Genomic DNA, 7,306 nt, shown 5'->3' with positions numbered 1-7,306 from the left:
TTTAATAAATTTTTAATTTACCAGCTTCTGCTTCCCATCAGACTTCCATCAAAAGATCCTTTTCAGTTCTTAACTGAATTCTTGTGAATCTGTGATACTGTTAAGACCAATGGGGTTGATCCCGAGGTCTACAGGCTTATGCTTTTCCCGTTTGCTATAAAAGACAGAGCTAGAATATGGTTGGATTCTCAACCTAAAGATAGCCTGAACTCTTGGGATAAGTTGGTCACGGCTTTCTTAGCCAAGTTCTTTCCTCCTCAAAAGTTTAGCAAGCTTAGAGTGGATGTTCAAACCTTCAGACAAAAAGAAGGTGAATCCCTCTATGAAGCTTGGGAGAGATACAAGCAACTGACCAAAAAGTGTCCCTCTGACATGCTTTCAGAATGGAACATCCTGGATATATATGATGGTCTGTCTGAATTAGTGAAGAACTAAAGATTGATGGTTTAGAAGTTATAATAAACTCTCGTTGTAAGTATAGTTACTAAATCAAGCAATCAACCGTTCTTACAAACATTTTTGGGTGTCACAAGTAACAAACCCCTTTAAAAATTGTTAACCGAGTATTCAAACCTTGGGTCATCTTCTCAAGGAACTGCAAGGAAGTATGTTCTTATTATTGGCTATAAAGGTTGTAATCGGGGTTTAGAAGGTGAGAAGCAAGTGATTTAAATGACAGGTGAAGTAGATGGCAATTAAAGTAAATAAATACTGTAAAGCAATCTTTTGGCAAGGTAAGAGAAATTGAAAATCCAACTTAGTTATCTCTCTCAACAATAATGAAAGTTGAATCTAAATTCCACTTAGTTAACCTTTACTAAAGTAAAGGAAAGTCAAGGGACTAATTGGTTTGACCTTCGAATCCTATTTATTTCCTAAGAAAAGTTGGGATTATTGAAGTTCAGTTCAATTAGCAAGATAACGATTATCAATTATGCTGAGTTTAATAATGTTGAGTTACATATTTCTTAACCAAGACCAAAAGGGAAAAAGTAAAAGTGTTGGAATAAAAAATGTCCTTAGATAGAAAGCAATGGTAACACAAATTAAGGAGAAAGCAATCAATAACTGAAATACCTCAAATAATCATTAATTCAAATCATAACATGGAAAGGATTCATAAGTCAAGTTGCAACATTTATAGGTACGAATAAAAGCATTGAAGTAAATATTAAACCTGGATCGAGAGTCACTCTTACAAACTAAGAGAAGTCCTAAATCCTAATCCTAATCCTAAGAGAGAGAGGAGAGAACCTCTCTCAAACTAAATCTAAATCATGGAAAGTAAAAATTGGCGAGCTCTCTTTGAATGGATGCGTTCCCCCACTTTGTAACCTCTGGTCTTTGCCTTATGGACTTGGATTTGGGCCAAAAAGGGCTTCAGAATTCGCTATGAGCGTTTTCTGCAATTTCTGGTGCGTGGCCTCTGTCACGCGTCCGCGTGGGTCATGCGACTGCATCATGTGCGTTCTGCTTAAGGTGCGCGGTTGCGTCAGTCATGCGGCCGTGTCGCTGCTGATTCGCGCTTGGCGCATGATCGCTTCGTCCATGCGATCGCGTGGATGCCAGTTTCTTCAGAAGCTCCGTTTTGTGCTTTCCTTCCATTTTTGTATGTTTCCTTTCCATCCTTTAAGTCATTCCTACCTTAGAAGATCTAAAACTACTCAACACACTAATCACGGCATCGAATGGAAATAAAGGTAATTAAAAATAATTAATATTAAAGCATAGGAAACATGTTTTTCACATACATCACATAATAAGGAAGGGAAAGTAAAAACATGCAATTAATATGAATAAGTGGGTGAAGGATTGAATAAATCACTCAAATTAAGCACAAAATATATCATAAAATATGGGTTTATCAACCTTCCCACACTTAAACAATAGCATGTCCTCATGCTAAATCCAAGGTTAAAGAATAAGGTAAGGTTAAAGTGGTGGAATGTTATGCAATGCAACCTATTCTAAATGCATCTACCTAAATGTGTCATGCAATTCCAATTTATCCACTCATATATAAAGCTTACATGTAGTCAAATTAATTTACATCCTCAAGGAGTCATATATATATATATATATATATATATATATATATATATATATATATATATATATATATATATATATATATATATTATAGCCAACCCTTAAATAATAAAGCATTTTAGCAAATGAGATGGGAAATAAAAATATTGTACAAACTTGCAAAACAATTAGTAAATTAAGCACAGATATATGTTGATGAGTTATTGAACCCTCACTGAATTTTGTGTTTACCCTCTAGTCACTCAGTATTTATTGGGTTTATTCACTCTACTTTTCTTTTTATTCTTACTTTCTATAACTTTGTTCTTCATCTAACCAATCAACAATTATAGAGTACAGTCATACCAAAAGTCATGAGGTCTTTAATTAAGGTTGTAATGGGGCCAAGGTAAAGGTAGGGATATATGTATAAGGCTAAGTGAGCTAATAAGTGAATCCTTAATTAGACTAAGATCTCACCTAACATACATATTTAGTAGAACAAGCTTCTTTACCAATTTTCCCATATATTCCCACTTGTTGTTACATGCTCATGTTTCAATTTTATTTTTATCCCATGTGCATTGCTTTTGTTTTGCATTGGGGAATTCTTTTGTATCCCCTTTTATTAAATGCTGAAAAATAACTCTTTTTTTTTTTTAATGCACATGGTAATTGATCACTTTGATTTCTCATGAGCATGCTTCCCAAATTTTCTGAATTATTTTATTTCTTTCAACTTTTCTACCTTTTGTTTCTATCATCCATGTTCCTAATAGGTTTTCCACATTTTAATCTATTCATAATTTTCTATCTTAAGCTAACCAAGGATTCAACTTGGGATTTTATTTTGTTTTTCTGCTTAAGGCTAGTAGTGTGGCTAAATAGAATAAAAGGGATTTTAAAGGCTCAAGGGGGCTAACAAGGGTGATGTGAAAGGTAGGTTATTTTGGGGTAAGTGAGCTAAAATCAAATGATGGCCTCAATCATTCTTTTGGCATGTATCTATATTCTATAATTGGACATATAGATTAAAGCAAAGTAAAGAACATCAGAATAAAAAGAAGCGAAACACACATGAATGAAATTATGGTTTGAATGCAACCATACAATTAAGCTCGATACTCACAGGCTGTGTGTTTTCTAACTCAAGCGTCATATATCATTCATATATGTTATGCAGGTTTAGTTAAAAATTCCCATTATTCTCATAAAAAAATTATTTAGGGTAGCCTTTAAAGTTTTAATGTTCCTCCTTGATGAAATGTTGTCAACTTAACTATATGATGTAATGCTATATATACAAGGTTTATGGATTTAAATCTGTTATGTTCAATTTCCTAGCTTACTTCCTTTTTATATTTTTCAATTTAACTATGCTATCTTATGCTAAAAAGGGTAAACTATACTAATTAATCCACTAATAAGTCAGAATTACAAACTAAACTAAATAACTAAAAATACGAACTAAAAATACAAAATGCAAAAATAGAGTAAAAATACATAAAAGCAGCAATGTATAAGTACTCAGAAAAAAAGAAAAATACAGAAAATTAACCAAAATAAAAGAAAAAGAGATGTAGTGGTTCACCAAAATAAAACGCCAGAGATGGCGACCTCCCCACACTTAAAATGAAGCATCGTCCCTGATGCTCAGTCAGGCCGGGTGTGAAGGGGTGTCATCAATGGTAGGGATGGTAGCTAGAGGCTCTGTGGTGGTGGTGGGCTGAAGGTCTGGCTGCTGTAGAGGCGGTGCTGACTGGATCGGGATCTCTGGATCTGCAGCCTCTATCTGATGCGTAACCTCCTGATGCGGGGCAGCCTGCTCTGTGTCTGCCTGCTGATGGGTCTCCTCCTGGAAGTGAGTCTCCTCCTCGTGCTCATCCTCCTCCTCCTCTGATGGCTCTGATGGTGTGTCGGGCTCGGAGGGGATGTCACCACCCTGTCGGATCATCAGCTTCAGATGGGAATAGTGTCGCTGGCTGCAACGCTCCAATCTCTCATACCGGTGCCAGTTACGGCGCTCCATCTGATCAAGCTGTCGGAATAGGCGGTGCACGAGGCAGTATATGGGCTCAGAGGCAGGTGGAGGTGCAGTGGTGGCAGCAGGGGCAGCAGGGGCAGCCGTGGATGAAGAGGGTCCAGCAGACGGTGGGGCTGTCTCATTAGTAGCAGTGAAGGGTGGTGGTCTGTATCCCAAGGCTAGGAAGTTCCTGCTGTGAGGAATGATCCTCCTGCAGTCCGCCACTAGTGGTCTCTCATCGGCATCTTCCCATGGCACGTCAGCTCGACGGCCTAGCTGTGTAACCAGATACGGGAAAGGGAGGGTGCCTCGGACGTGGACCCTGGCCATATAATGCCGGATAAAGCGTGGTAGATAAAGGTCCTTACTCTCCAGCACACACCATAGGAGGGTGATCATAGCAGCTGGGATCTCCGTCTCATGAGTACTCGTCATGACATAATTGCTCAAGATCTGGTGCCATAACCGAGCCTCATCATTTAAGTACGCCCTCTTGATCCCTCTAGGCATGGTGGTGTCCTGACCCATCTCCCAAGGAACAGTCGGGTCGAGAGCTATCCGTGCCTTTACAGCATCCCAATCAAACTGCATCAGGCGCATGTCCTCCTCAGCCTTTGAATAACCATCAGGCTGATCGGACTTGGCTGGGAGCTGGAGAATGTCCTCGATGGCCTCCTCAGTGACCAGAATTTGTTTTCCTCTTAGGTGTACGGCATCTAGGGTGGTGAGGTAGTAGTTGCAGTAGAATTCCCGGACCCAAGATGCGTTGACCTCTATCAGTGTTCTCTCCAGAAAGAACCAGCCTCTCTGCTTGATTTGCTCAGTGGTGTACTGCTGGAGTGCTTCTGGAATCTTCAGAGTTCTCTCCAGGTATAGATTCCTGGAGTTTGCAAAAGCCGGGTACTTTAGCTCATAGTAACGGTTTGCAAATTTTATTGAATCAGTTGCATGGAGCAGCTGGTCAGCTTTTTCCTGCTGTGTAAAGTTCTTCTCCCGCCATGAGGAATCATGCATGAGGGCAATGATGGACTGGGAAGAATCTCCTCTCTTGCGCTTGCCAGTAGCCTTGCCTTTTCCTTTCCTCTGGGAGGCAGACATCCTGAAAAATGGGAAACCAGGAGATGGATAAAAATAGGGAAGCAAATAGGCAATTCAAACAAAGAAAACTCAAAGCGGCAAAGGAGAATTAGAATGAGGTAAATGAGTCAAGTAAATGTGCATTAAGGATTGTTTAGTAGTTTAAAATTTGGAAAGGAACAATTGACAATCCAAAATGTATCAGAATTCAAGTTAAATAGAAAAATTGTCATTATGCCATGGTTAGAAAGTTAGAGAAAAGTAAAAAAAATCAGAAAAGAGATTTTGAAAAGGTTAGTAATGTTAGAATTTGAAAAAGAAGTTATTAAATTAAAATTAGTGAGTCAGGAAAATGTGGGTTAAGGTAAGTGGCATAAAGAAAATATTCCATAAAACCAGGATTCACAATTATGACTAGAATTAACTCACAACCGAACAAGGAAAACAGGGTAATGTTGATTCAAAGAGATATAAAGAAAGCAAGAATTGGAATCAGAATATCACAGATGCATTTTATAAACCAGGAAATCAAAGAGGATAAGAAAGTCTGCCGTAGCATTCATGAAGTGGTTTGGGTAGGGCAGAGGACAACAGAGTTTAGATTGCCAAACCAAAATATGAATGAAAACAATTCACAAAAAATTTGGGCAGCATTCCGGCTAAAATTGGATTGTCCCAGAAAATAAACAGCAAACAAGGCAGTTCATATGAATTAAAAATTTTCTGCAGTTATCTATAATTAATAGAAACATGAAAAGTCAGATTAACAAGCAGCAAATGCAAGAAATCACAGCATATGAACAAGGTCACTGGAACAGCAGAATTGTAGTTTTGATAAAACAGAAGCATGAACAGTGCAAGTAAACAGACCTAGATCCACTAACCACAGTCTAAGCTACCTAACAACCTAAAAATCCACTACAGCATGCATATCTATCTATCCTAATTATGAACAGAAACAGAAAAAATTGTAAAATAACTGCGAATGATAGGAAGGCGGCGTTCATCGGAACCTGGTAGGCATGAGGAGTAGAATGGGGTAAGAAAGCGGCTGGGTGGTGGCTGCGATGGCGTCCGGCGCGGTGGAGGGGTATGGCGGCGCGGTGACGGCTGAGGGGGCAGTGGCGAAGGGGGTAATGGGGATAGGGTTTAGGGAAATAGATAGAGGAAGGAAGGGGGTAGCTTGTGGGTGGCAGAGGGGGCGCGGCTGGGTTGGGGGCGGCGGTGTGAGGTGGGCAGTGGCGGAGGGCAGTGGCGGAGAAGGAGGGTGAAAGAGGAAGAAGGAGAAAGATAGAAGGGGAGGGAGGAAGGGGGTCGGTGGCGGCGGCGTCTGGGCGGCGGCGGCGACTGGGTGGTGGTCGGGGCGGCGGCAATGGTGGCTGGGTGGTGGTTGAGAGAACAGGAGGAAGAGAAGGAGAAGAGGGTTGGGGGGGCTGCGCGACTGATAGGGTTCGCGTGGCTGGGGGGTTATATTTTCAAATCCACACGATCGCGTGGGGACGCGGTCGCGTGGTGGGGGTGAAAATGGGGGTAACGCGATCGCGTAGGTCGTGCGATCGCGTGAGAGGGGTAGGAGAGGGGATGACGCAATCGCGTGGGTCGCGCGATCGCGTCGCTGGACATTGTGCTAAATGCACGACTCCAGCACCGTTTCAGCGCAACTCTCTGTCTCGTTCTAGGGTGTTGTGCAATGCATGTGACGCGATCGCGTCGCTCACGCGATCGCGTGGGATTGGTTTTGTGCAAGTGACGCGATCGTATAGGGCATGCGATCGCGTGGGCCAATTTGTGCAAAACGCACAAGGGTCGCACGATTCCAGCCTAACTCTCTGGACGTTGGATTTTTGACGCCGATCTCTAAGGCACGCGGCCGCGTGGATGACGCGGTCGCGTGGATAGTGTATTCGCAGTATGACGCGATCGCATGGGGCATGCGGTCGCGTCGTGCACCCTTTTTTTTTTTGAATGCAGGATGCAATGCTAAATGTGAATGCTGTGCATGATTCCAGGTTTAATAAAATAAAAATAAAATTGAAAAACAAACAAAACGAAATAAAATTAAAATTGCAAAAGGAACGATCATACCATGGTGGGTTGTCTCCCGCCTAGCACTTTTAGTTAAAGTCCTTAAGTTGGACATTGGAAGGGTTTCCTGTTATGGTGGCTTGTGTTTAAATT

The 7,306-nt window shown here is 41.1% G+C and overlaps 1 non-coding gene across 1 annotated transcript; it reads right to left on the bottom strand.

The window, feature by feature from the left end:
- Nucleotides 1–270: 270 nt before the first annotated feature.
- On the bottom strand, nt 271–378 carry LOC112788262 (small nucleolar RNA R71). Its single transcript, XR_003195634.1, has one exon. It is a non-coding gene; the product is annotated as a small nucleolar RNA R71 (small nucleolar RNA).
- Nucleotides 379–7,306: the final 6,928 nt, after the last annotated feature.

The sequence above is a fragment of the Arachis hypogaea genome, chromosome 20 (genome assembly GCF_003086295.3).
Source record: "Arachis hypogaea cultivar Tifrunner chromosome 20, arahy.Tifrunner.gnm2.J5K5, whole genome shotgun sequence".
Lineage (NCBI taxonomy): Eukaryota > Viridiplantae > Streptophyta > Magnoliopsida > Fabales > Fabaceae > Arachis > Arachis hypogaea.
This window is presented reverse-complemented; position numbering and strand designations above follow the sequence as displayed.